The sequence below is a fragment of the Saimiri boliviensis genome, chromosome 4 (genome assembly GCF_048565385.1).
Source record: "Saimiri boliviensis isolate mSaiBol1 chromosome 4, mSaiBol1.pri, whole genome shotgun sequence".
In the NCBI taxonomy this organism is placed as follows: Eukaryota; Metazoa; Chordata; class Mammalia; order Primates; family Cebidae; genus Saimiri; species Saimiri boliviensis.
This window is the reverse complement of record NC_133452.1, coordinates 22,517,559-22,534,924: the sequence shown is the minus strand read 5'-3', so window position 1 is coordinate 22,534,924 and position 17,366 is coordinate 22,517,559. Positions and strand designations below refer to the sequence as shown.

The following is a 17,366-nucleotide window of genomic DNA, read 5'->3' as shown; positions in this document are numbered from 1 at the left end:
GTCCTTTTTTTTTTCTTTTCCTTTTTAGGGTATTTGTTCTCTTGGATTGAAATTTATGCCCACAGATTTTTCTTTTCATTTGAAAATGAATGTGAAGATACTGTTTACAGCTTTTGTTAATTGCACTTTTCATCACTCTGATCAATTTCTTGTAAAGTGCTATGGAGATTATTTTCCTGTGAATATTAATGATTTTACTACAGCCTCAGAAGTTTTAAAAAAAGGTCTATAGACAGAAAACAGTTGTTGCAACCAAAACAAACAAAAAAAAAGTGTGTGTGTGGGGGGGGACTGGCTTACCTTCCTCAACTGAATTAAATGATTTTAATAACTTCCCAATTACCAGGGTTTTAACATTGCTTTCTTTAGTTACTAATAGAGTCAAATTAATTTTTAAAATATAGCATTCATTTACAAATTGAGTACAGTAGTCCAGGGCTACATGTAAGTGCTGTCTTTATTCTTTAAATCAGAAAAATCATGAATGTCTGTTTTGCCAGTATTTTACAATGAGGCTCATAGATTAAAATTTTATAGTTTATGACATGTAAATAAGCCAGTATTAATTTATTGTAGGTTGTTTGACTCAGGCATTTTAAATGGATATAGGTTAATGGCAATGGAATTCTATTTATTTGGTTGGTTTTTTTTTTTTATACTTTTGCTATTTGTGTTGTCTACACTTTGCTTCAAGTGAAGACAGTGTATGGAGTTGAAAATAGAATCAACATAGCAATGGAAAGCAATGCAAAGAGGGTAAATCATGTTTTAATTTTTTTAACTTTTTTTTGTTGTAAATAAATAGTACTGTGATACTTTAGGTGTGACCTCTGTTCCACATGATAGAACCAGAAAAACACTTTGCTTTCTAGTTATACTATTGGTTCATTGTAAATGCACTACCAAAAGACAATATGAAAAAGAGCAAGATTAAGTTTTCATAACATTGTTCACTTCAGGGGCAAGCATGCTTAATACGGAGCTCTAGCTTGTGTATACCTTAAACTGTAACTTGCAGGTGTTTTTTGGTTGCTGCATTTTTATTTAATCTTGCTCAGTCCCAGTAACTATCTCCAAGGTAATTGCTGGAATATGCATTTTGAAATACGGTTAAAAATATGTGTATTGTTTCATCTAAAAAGAAAAGCACTATTGCAAACACTAAAAACGTGTTCAACTTTGTAGTTATTTTGCATTCCTGTACTTTACGAACTGTCATCACAGCAAAAAGTTTAAAATTAGGTAATGAAATATTTTTGTAAATAAATACCGTTAAGCTGGTATTTTAAAAATGTATTATAAATTAATGTTTCTGGAAAATGTTCATATAAATGTATATGAATGTCTCTTTATGCTGAAGGGCTCTGATTGGGCAAAATAAAATACTCTAATCTCTCCTGAAACTAAACAAGCCCTTTTTCCTGGAAAATTTGTTTTAATTTTTTTCTTAATTATGTAATTAATATATTAATAACCTAAGAAAATAATTGTTAAAAATATAGATTTCCACATTTACTGAAAGTGAAGCTGATTGTGTAAGTCACGTTAACACCGACTATATTTTTCTTGACTATATGTAATTTTTGGTGAAAAACACCTACCCCTGTGTTGGGGTGGATGGAGAGTAAACGAGATCGGGTGAGAATTAAGGAATAGGAATGAGATCTAAGTGCATGCTTCCTCGCCTTTAGTGTGTACACGAATCATCTGGGGATCATATTAAAAGACAGATTCTGATTCAGTGCACTTGAGGTAGGGCCTGACTTTGTATCTCTAACAGGCTTAAAGCTAATGTAGATGCTGCTGATCTTGGAACATAACTTTATCAAGGATACGGATGGTTTCCCCAGAGTGTTAGCGTCCGTAAATCTAGAAAAATGTAACTCAAAGAAGACCAAACAGTACTTATCACTGTTTCTATTGTGTTTTAGAATAAAGATGGGGTAGTCTCTTATTTCACTGAAGGATTATTTGATTTTGTAGTATCTGTATTTTTTATTGTGATGCATGTTTATTCCACATGGTGGCAGTCTCGTCTCACTGCGTGAGCCTTTAGCAAGAAGTGCTTGCAGTACACTTTTACAGGGAAAAAAAACTACAGGCTTTCCAAAGGTTAATTCTCATAATACTTTTTATTAAGAAAGTTATTAAACATTCTTAGATAAGGAAAAGATAAAATGTTCCTACGTTATTATAAAGTTATGTAGATCATTTGGTAGAGTGATCTGGTTTAATATCAGAACAGTTTTCAGTGTTTTTCTAGGAAATAGAGGCATAAAGTGATAAAATTTTAAAAACAAGATTTTCTTTGTCTCTGGTCATGCCTTTTTAAAGTGCATTATATTGGGTATGTCCTATATAAATAGTACAGTGCTATCCACTGCTTTAGATAAAAATATACTTGTCATTGTAACCCTTTATAGGAGTTAACAGGAAGATTCTGGTTTTCTTCCATTACTTTAAAAATTGTATGTTTGTCTTTATGCTTTTTTCAATTTTTGTTCAAAAAGTGTTTTGTCCCAGGTACCCTAAGGAAAGCTTTCAAAATGCTTATTTTTCAGACTAAAACATCTTTTAAAGAAAAACATACTTATCTGTCATTTTTTTTCCAATTTAATTTGTCTTCTTAATAATGTATATTCTATTTACTTCAAACTTATAGAAATATTCCAACATTTAGTTTTAGTCATTTTATATGATTTTATACTGTTTTTTAAAAAAAAACCCATCGCTGCTTTTTTTACTGCTTTCAAAAACAGCACAAAAGAAAGTTATACATTTAATAAAAACAAGCTTCCAATAAAATAGAATATTCTGTTAGTAGCAAAGGAAAGAAGTCTGAGGACTTCATTTAAAGTTCTTAAGGAGTGTGTGTGTGTGTGTGTGTGTCCCACCAAACAGAGACCTCTTTGTACATCTCTCCCTGGCTGAGTCCAACTCTGAATCTTTCTGCTTCTCTCTGCTGCTTCCGTTTCAGTTCTGTTCCTGCCCCCATGTCTCACCTCAATTCTCTTTACTCTTTACTGTGTTTTATTTTAGCTTAGTACTTTCCTTCGCCCATTTAGCAGAGAAATAATACAATCCCTTGGTTTCCCAGGTCCCCTCATAAATACTGGGTAGCTTTGTGAATAGTTTTTGTAAATACAATAATATCCCTACTCTTGGTTACCTCCAGATACTCAAAATATAAGCAGATAAAGCAAAACACATTACTACATGGAAGAAATACTGTGCTGAAGCCGGAAACTAAAACTCCTAAGAGCACTGGAGGAGTACGTTGGGATAGAACACGCGGCTGCCTCGCTAGGGTGTTTATCCAGCTTGCTTTTTCATTTTTTGAGACACAGTCTCACTCTCACCCAGGCAGGAGTGCAGTGGTACAATCATGGCTCACTGCAGCCTTGAACTTCTGGGTTCAAGTGATCCTCCTGCCTCAACCACCCAAATAATTTGGACTACAAGTATGCCTCACCACGTCCAGTTAAGTTTTTTATCTTTATTTTTTTGTAGTGTTGTCTAGTCTGGTCTTGAACTCCTGAGCTCAAGCGATCCTCCTGCCTTGACTTCCCAGAGTACTGGAATCACAGGCCTGGGCCACCACACCCAGCCTGGTGTTTTAGCTTTCAAGATCGGAGATGCCCAGAAATTAACAGCACTGCATGAGTACAAAAGTTAGAAGACCACATTTCGGAAAGTGTAAATCTCCATGTTCCTTTAATAATAATGTGACTGGAGATACCATTAGTCTAAGCAGTGGTTCTCCAACTTGAACATCAGAATCTCCTGGATACACTTTTGTGAAAACAATTACTGGATCACACCCCCAGAGTTTCTGAATCAGCAAGCCTCAAGTGGGGCTGAAGGATTGGTATCTTAAGTTCCCAGATGATGCGGAAGGTGCCAGTCTGCAGATCACACACTTACTGAGAACCCTGATGCAGAGCGATGCCCTAGAAGCGGGGTCTTCTCTGTATCACAGATAATTGAAATGTCTCCTTTACGATCTTGTAATGAAATTTTAGATACTATGCTTGCCTATACATTCAATTTTTAAAAATCAGTCTGTGAACATGCCAGAGATAGAAAATGAAAGCAATTTATAATTTTAAAAAATGTATTTCGGTATGCAAATACCGAGGTTACACACAAGAACAAAGACAAGTCCCACAGATTCCTAAAACACTCCCAAGGGGGTACTCCTCCGAACCACATTCCCCTTGTAGCCTCATTTTTGCCCCTCACACCCTTTGACATTTGAACCCTGGGGCCAGAGAGTAAGACCTGCAATAGGCTCTATCCTTTTTCAAATTTGTTCCTTTGCAGTGGGACTGTCACAAATATGTTTATAAATGTTATGCTGTAACATATACATCAAAGTATAGAAGTCTAGACAACTTAAATGCTAGTCTGGAATTTTAGTGCAGTTTGCATTAATTCTTTGTTGTTTTTTTTGTTTTTTGTTTTTTGTTTTTTGTTTTTTTTCTTTTTGAGATGGTGTCTCACTGTCACCCAGGCTGTAGTACAGTGATTGGTGTCATTTCAGCTCACTGCAACCTCCACCTGCTGGGCTCAAGTGATTCTCCTGCCTCAGCCTCCTGAATAGCTGGGACTACAGGCACGTGCCACCATGCCCAGCTAATTTTTGTATTTTTTAGTAGAGATGGTGTTTCTCCATATTAAACGGACTGGTCTTGAATTTCTGACCTCATGATCCACCCACATCAGCCTCCCAAAGTGCGGGGATTATGGGTATGAGCCACCACACCTGGCCTCACTTTCTTATTTAAGCTGTTTTTGAACTAGTCAGAGTGGATTAGAGAGCCAGCACTTATCTTTATAATTTTGTACTTAAAACACTCAAATCAGTATAATGGTATGCTTCTCCTAACAAAAACTCATCTTGACAGAGCAATGAATACTTTCTATAAAGATCCTACAGATTCTTAGAGATTATAAACATCTCTGACATAACCTTAGTATTGGAAACTTTCACTTTTTCTGATAATCGAAACTCGATCTGATTATTGGTTTATTATTAAACAAGTTCATTTGCCTAGTATTTCATTTAAATTCATTAAAAGTGGGCATTTATATAGAGCTCATTTCAAATGCCAAGCACATCTGTCTGAGTATGAAGACTAGAATTCTGTCCCTAAGTTTACCAGCAATATCAATTACCTTTTCCAGGTTAACCTCTATTTGCCTGAGTTTTGTTATTTATAAAACTGAGATCTAAATATTAGCCTTACCTACCTCACATGCCACTGTAGGGAATATAGTAACCTCTGAAAATTATTAGAAAAACAGAATTAGCATACACAAAGCTAATTAGCATACACAAAGAGTCTTATATTGGGATCAGCAAATCAGTATTATTACTGCTATAATCAGGATAAAAATTGATACATTATCTTTAATAAAATAATGAAGATCAAAATGTGTTTGAATTTAATAGGCACCTTTGGTTTCAACTGAATTTTTTATTTGTTGTGTGTTTACTGCAGGGAGTCAACTCAGGATGTATTTATTGCCAACTAACATCAGGATACAAGATCTTACTGAAATTAGTTACCTTTCAAAACGGAACCGTAACCAAATCCCAGTACTTGGAAATTTGATTTTAAAAACAAATATATTAGTCTGTTTTCATACTACTATAAGGAACTGCCGGAGACTAGGTAATTTAGAAAGGAAAGAAACTTAATTGACCCAAGTTCAGCATGGCTGGGAAAGCCTGAGGAAACTTACAATCATGGTGGAAAGCGAAGAGGAAGCAAGGCACCTTCTTTACAAGGTGGCAGGAAGGAGAAGTGCTGAGCAAAAGGTGGGGGAAGAGCTCCTTATAAAACCATCAGATCTCGTGGCAACTCACTATCATGAGAACAGCATGGGGGAAACTGTCCCCATGACTCAACTGTCTCTATCTGATCTCTCCCTTAGTACCTGGGGATTAGGGGGATTAGGGGGATTACAATTCAAAATAAGATTTGGGCGGGGCAAAGCCTAACCATGTCAATATTTAAATTCATAAGTGCTCATTTTTTTCTATCTTGTATAGACAGTACTTTTGGGGATTTAGTCATAGCATAGTTAACACATTTTTCACAAAGCTTTATGAAATATCTCTAAATATAAAAATTAACTTAGAATGTTGCCTTCCTGTTCTTTTATAGAGCAGATTGACTCTCAAAGACTTTTTATTAAGTAAAAGAGACTTTGGAGTCAAGCCAATGCTGCTTACCAACAGTGTGACCTTAAGTTACTTAACCTTTAAAAAAAAAAAAACAAAAAAAAAAAACACATTTATTTCTCTCAAATATTAAGTAACAGAACACCAACCTTGAGATTGTTTGAAGGACTCCATGTGAGAATGTGGGTCACATAACTCAGCAGAGCGGCCTCCCTGTGAGGACACACTGAGCTCTCCAGCCTGAGATTGCAAAGTATAGGAACTTGAGCGTGGGCTCTGAAGCAAGACTTCATTAACTGCCTACTCCAGTATATGCGTGGCCTTGAGCAGGCTATGAAACTTCTCCATGCCTCAGTTTCCTATTTGTAAGATGGTAGTGATTATGAAGTTAATATAGCCGATGTCAAATGCTCAGGACAGTATCTGATGCATACAGCATCTCATTACACTAAGAAGCCACTGAGTAACATGTGCCATTGTTCGTACCACTAACAAACAAAAACACTCGTAATTTATGTTTAAAAGACATATCCTGATTTTTTTTAAGATTTTAATCTATGAAGATGGCTATCTAGGATGGTGATCTGGTAGTAAGCACTCAATGAATGTTTACCGTTAGGAGGAGTACTAGAAAATAAGACTCCCTCCCTCTGTCTACTCATAATGACATGCAATCCAAGAGTAACCACCATGAAGAGGAGGAAAGAACTTTGAATTCTCAAAGTTCCTCTCAGGTGCTTCCCTAGGCACAGGTCTGTTGAATGCTACTGAAGCGAGGATTCACGTGCTCCATCTTAGAATTGTTTATAGGTCCTCCTGTTAGGTCTGTTGTTTCAGGGAGCACGATACAAAAGACGAAAAGTACTTATAAAGGAATCTCATTCTTTATTGACTCTCAAAAAGATTCTAAAAGGAACCTAACTCAAAGCCCCCAAAACAGTTCTCAGAGTTATCATTCTGTTGTTTTGAATCTTTAATTGCCCAATACTCCCGGAAAACTTCGAAATGCGAAATGTTTCCTCTTTCTTTCCCCTTAGACTCTGGCTCCCAGACATGGATTAAGAAAAGTGATCTAAGCTCTCTCTTGCATCTCAGGTAAGATGCTCTTCTGTGTCCCTCTGGGTCACTAGACATTTGGGAGCTCTGCCTACCCCTCCGAGGGCTGAACCATGCCATCCAGGTATTCTCTACTCTCATGTGGGCACCGCCTCTGTATTCTGAATGGAAGTAGAGCTTCAGTCCTCCCACTCATCCTCAAACTCTTCCAAGTTCCATTGTTCCTCTCCCCTCCTTAGAATTAACCCCTGATGTCAGGCTTAGAACCCTGTCCAAACTCTTCCCCCAGACTGTGAGATAACTGTCATCTGCATAGCAGGATAAAATCATCTTGTATGCCTCTGATTTAAGCCAGAACTTCAGCTCTTGATGTTTAAACCAGGCTGCCATTTACCCAAAAACTCTTTTTGCCTGAAAGCTATTGTCTATATCATAATCTCCAAAACTCTCTTTTGAAATTCAATTCCCAGCTATTTTTTTACTCAAAAAAATGTTTATTGGACATCAGGATGTGTCAGGCTCTATTTTAAATATTGGAAATATAAAAGTTGCCGAGACCCTGTTCTGGAACTTGTTATCAGTGACAGTGACATTTTTCTTTATGTCTGGTTCTTCATCCATAGTTCTAACTTCAGGACAAAGGGAAAATGAGGCATTTTGTATATACGATGAGGAAATAAATCATTTAAAACATAAAATATCCCCCCATAAATATTAAATATTCTCCCTCCCTCCACATCCACACCTGATCAGTCGCAGTGGGTCCTTTTTACCTCAGTGTGGCTCTCAACTTTCTCTTCTTTCTTCCCCTGATGCTCAAGGCCCACCTCTCCTCCTGCATCTTCAGCCTGAATTACTGATTACACTCCCGAGGGGTCTCCCTGTTCATTCTCTTCCTCCTTCAGTGTGTTCTACCACAGCTCCAATTAAGCTGTTTCCTATCTAAACTTTTCAACGCCTCCTCCAGTAACCCTAGTGAAGTTCAGTGCTTTAATTTGGTGAGATGGCTCCTTAACATTCTGCCTTCCATATTCCGTTATTTGGGTATCATACCCCATTCTAAGCAAATTGCCCACAATTTGCCCTTCCCCTAAACAATATGTGCTATAAATTCTGTGCTCTTGTTCATGCCTGAAATACCCTTCATTTCCTTCTTAGCCTGGAAAAATTCCAGTAACTCCTTATGATCAAGCTGCAATGTCACGTTTTTCTCTTGAAGGCCTTCCCTGCCCTAGGATTAAATGCTCTTTCCTCTCTACTACACCTCTTCTTCATACCATTAGATAAGTCCTTATCACTATGTGGTCTAGCTTATTTGTTCATGCATACATCTCTCTAGATTATGAGTTCTTTGAGAAAAGAGACTATTTTGTCTATCTTTGCAGCTGCAGTATGTGGCAGGATACCTGTTAATTAGAAGGTGCTCCTTAATATTAGTTGATAATATTTTTTTATATTTACACACATGCATGAGCTGCCACATGTACCTACATACACATATATTTTTAGATATTTCATAATTTAATATCTCTGTATTTCTGTTCTAAATGTTCAATAGCTGCTGACATTTCTTTTAGAATGCATCCATAAATACAAAATTGTCTTTTATTTTAAATGGACTAATTCTATTTGAAGGCTTTCATAGTTCTGACAGTTTTGACAACTTGACTGTATCTGAAAGTTTAGTATTAATCTGTAACACTTTATATTCTGTATTCTGTATCTATATTTAATATGCTGTTCAAATAAGATTCCACAGACAGTTAAGACACAGTCAAAACCATGAGGCAAAGGCAAGAATTCAGGCATTGCCAAATCAAGCGATACGATGGTTTGAAATAAGCCATCAGGTTCTCATTCCATTTCATGATCATTATTTAATTTCTCAGAGAGGAATATTTAAATTCAGCTTTAGGGTGAGAAGCAACAATAGTAAAATCCAAAAGATAATAATATTGGTCGTTTTTTCTCTCATTGTCTTTTTTTCCTCATTAGTTCATGAACTAATCTCACCAGGAAAGACCTGAGATCCTGGTTTGAAACTATGATGGAAAGAAAAGTAGAAACTAATACAATAAACAAATAAGAAATAGGTACTGTGTGCTGGGTTAAAGATATATAATAAATAGCTCTATCTTGTCTTTAACACGCCAAAAATTTCCAAGAGGCTAAACTTCCTCATGTTTGTTGGGTTGGGGTGAGGGTGGGGCTCATAATATAAAGTAACTTTGGCTGAGTGGGAGAATTTTTCATAATCTTAAGTGTCTAAAAATCCAGTTAGTTTCCTAACAAAGTTATGCCTTATCTGCCCATGTAAGATTCAGCCCTTTACTTATTATTATAATTGGTATTAAACTAAAATCTTAAAATGTAGGTCAGGTATCATTACAACAGAGGGAAGAGGAACAAAATCACTCTACAATCATGTAAGCATAGAATTCCAAGCTTCAAATTCGAAAAAGAAAAAAATGGCATCAAAGAAGCCAGATAGCAATGTGCCCAGATTTGCAGAGGCACGTAGTGGCAGAGGTAAGATTAGAATTGTTTAGAGTAAAACCCTAAAATTCTCGTGGCCTACAAGACTCTACACCAGGGGTCCCCAAACTTTTTACACAGGGGGCCAGTTCACTGTCCCTCAGACCATTGGAGGGCCGGACTATGCAAGGTGTGACACCCTTCACAGCCAGCGCTGCTACTTCCACTATCCCAGACAGCAGTATACAGTGTCACAGGCCCAGCACCGCCTCCAGTGCTGTATACAGGGATGGCGGTGATCAGCCTGTGACACCGTGTATACAGCATCCTGGACATCTGCAGCAGTGGTGGGCCTCTTCTGTGGGAAGCCCACTGCTGCATGTTTCCCCTATTATAAGACACCTCCTAAAATAAGACAGCCCCCGTCTTTTGGGGCTAAAATTAATATAAGACAGGGTCTTATAATAGGGGAAACACGGTGTGTAGTAACATGCAGGGAGACTTTTGGGCAAAGGGAGGTTATAGGGGCCATTATGTTGTTGTACATTTGGGGGAGTATGGGGGCCATTGTACTGTGTAGTAATGGTTATAGTGCTTTGCCTTTCTTCTGCTGTTATTTCACACTGCTTCCGGTGATGTGGGGTGCTGCAGCCACAGACCAGATGTGCGTCATGTGACGCGCTTCCGGAGCTGTGAGGCCTGCTTCCCGCGTCACCGGAAGTAGTACTGTACGTGAGCGATGCCATGCTTTGCGGCACCACCACATACAGTACTCCAGGAGCACAGGAGCATCTGCATCCTGTGCTCCTCTCACTGACCACCAATGAAAGAGGTGCCCCTTCCTGAAGTGTGGCGGGGGCCAGATAAATGGCCTCAGGGGGCTGCATGCGGCCAGTGGGCCGTAGTTTGGGGACCCTTGCCCTAAATCATCTCTCTCAAGTTCAAAGTTCCATAGATCTCTAGTGTAGGAGGAAAATGCCACCAGTCTCTTTGCCAAAGCACAGCAAGAGCCATCTTTGCTCCAGTTCCCAAGAAGTTCCTCATCTCCGTCTGAGACCTCCTCAGCCTGGACTTCACTGTCCATATCAGTATCAGCATTTTGGTCAAAACCATTCAACAAGTCTCTAGGAAGCTCCAAACTTTTCCACATCTTCCTGTCTTCTTCTTCTGAATGTTGACACAATACTGTATCAACCTCTGCCTGTTACCCAGTCCCTAAATCACTTCCACATTTTGAATATCCAGTGCCCCATTACCTTAGTACCAATTTACTATATTAGTTAGTTCTCACACTGAGACTGGATTATTTATAAAGGGAGGAGGTTTAATTGACCCACAGTTTTCATGCTTTGGGAGGACTCATAAAGCTTACAATCATGGCAGAAGGCAAAGGGGAAGCAAGACAGCTTCTTCACAAGTTGGCAGGAAGGAGAATGGATGTAGGAGAAACTACCAAACACTTATAAAACCATCAGATCTCATGAGAACTCACTACCATGAGAACAGCATGGGAAAAACCGTCCCCATGATCCAATTATTTTCACCTGTTCTCTACTGCGACATATGGAGATTATAGGGATTACAATTTAGATGAGATTTTTAGGTGGGGACACAGCCAAACCAGATTACATTTTTTGTTTATAAATAACCCAGTTTTAAGTTGTCTCTTTATAGCAGTGTCAGAATGGACTAATGCATCTTCCCAGCCTTTGATAAACATCATTCTACTATCTTTCTCCATGACTTCAATCGTTTTAAAATTCAGCCCCCATAAATTGTGAATATATGTGAAATTTGGCTTTCTGTCATCAGCTTATTTCACTTAACATAATGTTCTCCAGTTTTATCCGTTTTGTTACATGTGACAAGATCCTCATTCTTTTTTTATGGCTGAAAAGCACTCAATTGTATATATGTACCACATTTACTTTATCCATTCATTGTTGATGAACTATTCACAATAACCAAGATCAGGTTTCTCCCAAATCTTGGTTATTGTGAATGGTATTGCAATAAATATGGAGTGCAGCTATCTCTTGAATATGCTGGGTTTTTTTTTTCTTTTATTTATCTGGTAGTGAAATTAATGGATCATATAGTAGCTCTTTTTTTCATTTTTTTTTTTTTTAGGAACTTTCATAGTGTCTTCGATAATTTACATTCCCAGCAACAGGGTATGAGGGTCCCCTTTTCCCTACATCTTTGCAGCATTTGTTATTGCCTGTCTTTTGGATAAAAGCCATTTTAACTGGGGTGTGATGATACCGTACTATAGTTTTTATTTGTATTTATCTGATTATCAGTGACATTGAGCACATTTTCATATACCTATTAGCCATTTGTATGTCTTCTTTTGAGAAACGTCTATTCAGATATTTTGCGCATGTTTTAATTGGATTATTAGATGTTTTTTGCTATAGAATTGTCTGAGCTCTTCATACATTCTGGTTATTAATCTCTCGTCAGAAGGGTGGTTTGCAAATACTTTCTCCCATTCTGTCGCTTCACTTTGTTGTTTGTTTCCCTTGCTGTGTAGCTTTTTAACTTGATGAGATCCTATTTGTTCGTTTTTGCTTTGGCTACCTGTGCTTTTTTAGGGAAAAAAAGCACAAGAACAAAAACTAAAACTAAAACTAAAGAGTTTCCTCAATGTTTTATTTTAGTAGTTTCATAGTTTCCGGACAATATTTCAGTCTTTAATCCATTTTGATTTTTATTTACAGCAATAATTAGGGGTCTAGCTTCACTCTTCTCCATATAGATACACAGTTTTTCCAGCACCATTTACTGAAGAGACTGTTCCTTCCATATATACATATGTTAGTTTCTTGATTTCTTTTTCAAATTGCTTAATCTTGGCGTGTACGTATGCTACTAATTTTTGTACATTGATCTTGTATTCTGCAACTTGAACTCATCAGTTATGTATTACAGTATTTTGGTGGAGTTTTTAGGTTTTTCCAAATATAAGATAATATCACCTGCAACCAAGGATAATATGACTTCTTCCTTTCCAATATGGATGCTCTTTATTTCTTTCACTTGTCTGATTGCCCTGGCTACGACTTCCAGTACTATGTTGAGTAACAGTGGTGAAAGTGGGCATCCTCGTTTTTGTTTTTGTTTTCCAGATCTCACAGAAAAGGCTTTCAGTTTTTCCCCATTCAGGTTGATACTAGCTGTGGGTCTGTCATACATGGCTTTTATTATATTGAGTTATGTTCCTTCTATCTTCAGTTTTTTTTTTATCATGAAGGGATATTGCATTTTATCAAATATTTTTTCAGCATCAATTAAAATGATCATATTGTTTTCATCTTTTATTCTGTTGCTATGTTGGATCATGTTGACTGACTTGTATATTTTGAACTGTCCTTGCATACCAGAGGTAAATCTCGCTTTGTCATGATAAATTGTCTAATGTATTGTTGAATTGGATTTGCTAGTATTTCATTGAGAATTTTCACTTCAATATTCATCAGAGATATTGGCCTGTAGTTTTGTTTATTTATTTATTTTGGATGTGTCTCTGTCTGGTTATGGTATAAGGGTAATACTAGCCTTGTTGAATGAGTTTGGAAGTATTCTCTCCTCTATTTTTCAGAATACCTTAAATAGGGTTGGTACTCTTACTTCTTTAAATGCTTGGTAAAATTCAGCAGTGAAGCCATTGGGTCCAGAGCTTTTCTTTGATGGGAATCTTTTTATTATGGCTTTGATCTTGTTGCTTGTTATTGGTATATTCAGTTTTTGAACTTCTTCATGGTTCAATCTTTGTAGGTTGCATGTATCTAGGAATGTATGCATGTCTGGGTACATTGACAATACCCAGTACATTCCAATTTACTAGCATCTACTTACTCATAGTAGACTCAAATGATCCTTTGAATTTCTGCATTATCCATTGTAATGTCTCTTTTTCTCATCCCTCATTTTGTTTATTTATGTCTCCTCTCTTTTATTCTTTGTTAGTCTGGCTAAATATTTGTCCATTTTGTTATCCTTTCAAAAAATGACCTTTTGTTTTGTTGGTCTTTTGTATTTTTTTGTTCCAATTTCATCCATTTCTGAACTGATCGCTATTATTTCTGTACTTCTACTACTTTAGGTTTTATTTGCTCTTGCTTTTTCAGTTCTTTAAGATGTATCATTAGGTTGTTTATTTGAAATTTTTCTTCTTTTTTGATTTATGAACTTATAAAGTACCCTCTTCATACTGCTTTTGCTGAATCCCACAGGTTTTGGTATGCTATATTTTCGTTATCATTTATTTCATGAAATTTTTCAATTTTCTTCTTAATCTCTTCATTGACCCAGTAGTCATTCAGGAGCATATTGTTTAATTTCCATGTGTTTATATAGTTTCCAAAATTCCTTTTCTTATTAATTTCTAAGTTTATTTCATTGTGGTCAGAGAAGATGCCAGATATTATTTCAATCTTTTCAATGTTTTAAAGCCTTTTTTGTGGCCTAGTATATGGGCTCTCCTTGAGAACTATCCAAGTGCTCAGATGAATGTAAATTCTGCAGCCATTGTATGAAATGTTCTGTAAATATCCATTAGATCCGTTTGGTCTCTAGTACAGATTAAGTTCGATATTTCTTTGTTGTTGTTCTGTCTGGATCATCTGTCCAATGCTAAAAGTGGGATGCTGAAGTTCCCAGCTATTATTGTATTAGGGTTCATCTCTCTCTTTACCTCCAATAATATTTGCTTTATTTGTCTTGGTAGTCCACTGTTGGGTTGATATATGTTTACAATTGTTAAATTTGCTTGCTTAAAAAGCCCTTTTGCAAGGAAAAATATGTGTCAGTAGAACCAGATTATAATGGGATCCATATGCTACAACTATCAGACAAAAAATTTAAAATACTATTACTAATATTGTAAAGGCTTTAGGGAAAAAAACAGAAGGTGTGCATGAACAAACATCGAATTTCAACTAATTATCAGTAATTATGTGACTGAAAATGAACTGATAGCTGCATTCCAAAGGCAGAAATCAAGAGAATCATTTAAAAAATAAATATAGGCCAGGAGTGGAAGTTCATGCTTATAATCCCAGCAATTTGGGAGGGCAAGGTGACAGATCACTTGAGTCCAGGAGTTCAAGACAAGCCTGGAAAACATGGTGAAACCCTGTCTCTACTAAAAAATATAAAAATTAGCCAGGCATGGCGGCACATGTCTGTGGTCCCAGCTACTCAGGAGGCTGAGGCAGGAGAATCACTTAAACCCAGAGGTGGAAGTTGCAATGAGCCAAGAATGCACCACTGCACTCCAGCCTGGGTGACAGGCAACAGAGGGAGACCCTGTCTCAAAAAATAAATAAATAAATAAAAATTGGGATTCACTGAACTCACCTGAAGCTCTCGGGGTTTCTGTGTCTTTCTCTGCAGTCAGAGCCAGGCCTACATGCCAGCAACCATGTCAAAGGGACCTGCAGTTGGTACTGATCTTGGCACCACCTGCTCTGGTGTGGGTATTTTCCAGCATGCAAAAGTAGAGATAATTGCCATGATCAGGGAAAGCAGAGCACTACAAGCTATGTCACCTTTAAAGACACTGAACAATTGATTGGTGATGCCACAAACAATCAAATTGCAATGGACCCCACCAACACGGTTTTTAATGCCAAACATCTGATTAAACACAGATTTGATGATGCTGTTGTCCAGTCTGATATGAAGCACTGGCCCTTCATGGTGGTGAATGATGCTGGCTGGCCCAAGGTCCAAGTAGAATACAAGGGAGAGACCAAAAGCTTCTATCCAGAGGAGATATCCTCTATGGTTCTGAGAAAGGAAAGGAAATTGCAGAAGCCTACTTTGGGAAAACTGTTACCAAATGCTGTGGTCATAATGCCACCTTACTGTAATGACTCTCAGCATCAGGCTAGCAAAGATACTGGAACTATTGCTCATCTCAATATACTTAGAATTATCAATGAGCCAACTGCTGCTGCTATTGCTTATGGCTTAGACAAAGGTTGAAGCTGAAAGAAACATGCTGATCTTTGACCTGGGAGGTGGCACTATTGATGTGTCAATCCTCACTATTGAGGATGGAATCCTTGAGGTCAAATCTATAGCCAGAGATACCCACTTGGGGGAGAAGATTTTTGACAACTGAATGGGCAACCATTTTATTGCTGAGTTCAAGCACAAGCATAAGAAAGTCATCAGTGAGAACAAGAGAGGTGTAAGACACCTCCATACTGCTTGTGAACGTGCTAAGTGTACTCTCTCTTCCAGCACTTAGGCCAGTATTGAGATGGATTCTCTCTATGAAGGATTTGACCTCTACACCTCCATTCTTGTGCCCGATTTGAAGAACTGAATGCTGACCTGTTCCATAGCACCCTGGACCCCATAGAGAAAGCCCTTCGAGATGCCAAACCAGACAAGTTGGTGGTTCTACTCATATCTTGGGAATTCAGAAGCTTCCCCAAGACTTTTCAATGGAAAAGAACTGAACAAGAGCATCAACCTTGATGAAGCTGTTGCTTATGGTGCAGCTGTCCAGTCAGCCATACTGTCTAGAAATAAGTCTGAAAATGTTCAAGATTTGCTGGTCTTGGATGTCACTCCTCTTTCCCTTGGTATTGAAACTGCTAATGGAGTCATGACTATCCTCATCAACCATAATACTACTATTTCTACCAAGCAGACATAGCCCTTCACTACCTATTCTGACAACCAGCCTGGTGTGCTTATTCAGGTTTGTGAAGGTGAGGGTGCCATGAGCAAGGATAACCTGTTGACGAGTTTGAACTCACAGGCATATCTTCTGCACCCTGTGATGTTCCTCAGGCTGAACTCATTTTTGCTATTGATCCCAATGGCATCCTCAATGTCTCTGCTGTGGACAAGTGTACAGGAAAAGAGAACAAGATCAATATCACTAATGACAAGGGCCATTCGAGCAAGGAAGACATTGAACATTTGGTCCAGGAAGATGAGAAGTACAAAGCTGAGGATGAGAAGCAGAGGGACAAAGTGTCATCCAAGAATTCATATGAGTCCTACACATTTAACATGAAAGCAACTGTTGAAGATGAGAAACTTCAAGGAAAGATTAATGATGAAGGCAAACAGAAGATTCTGGACAAAGTATAATGAAATTATCAACTGGCTCAATAAGAATCAGACTGCAGAGAAGGAAGAGTCTGAACATCAGCAGAAAGAGTTGGAGAAAGTCTGCAACCCCATCATTACCAAGCTGTACCAGAGTGCAGGAGGCACACCAGGAGGAATGCCTGGGGATTCCCTGGTGGGGGTGCTTCTCCCTCTGGGGGTGCTTCCTCAGGGCCCACCGTTGAAGAGGTTGATTAAGCCAACCTAAATATATATGTAGCATTTCTCCACACATGTAAAATATTGAAGGACCTACATTTGTAGCAAACTCTGTGGCAGTTTGTAAAAGTTCAGCTGCTATATGGTAAGTTACTGGGCATTGTCAATACTTGACTATGGAATATGTATTCAGAGAAAGGAAGTAACGTTGCACTTTATAAGCACTGCATTATAAGTGTAAAATGCAATGTCTCAAATAAAACTATTTAAAATTGGCACCAAAAATCAATTTTAAAATTAAAATTAAAATAAAAAATATAATCCAACTGTATGCCGTGTATAAAAGACA

General features: G+C 37.6%; 1 pseudogene; it reads left to right on the top strand.

Annotated features, from left to right (window-relative positions):
- The first annotated feature begins 15,149 nt into the window (after positions 1–15,149).
- LOC101035134 (heat shock cognate 71 kDa protein pseudogene) lies at positions 15,150–17,146 on the top strand (annotated as a pseudogene).
- Positions 17,147–17,366: the final 220 nt, after the last annotated feature.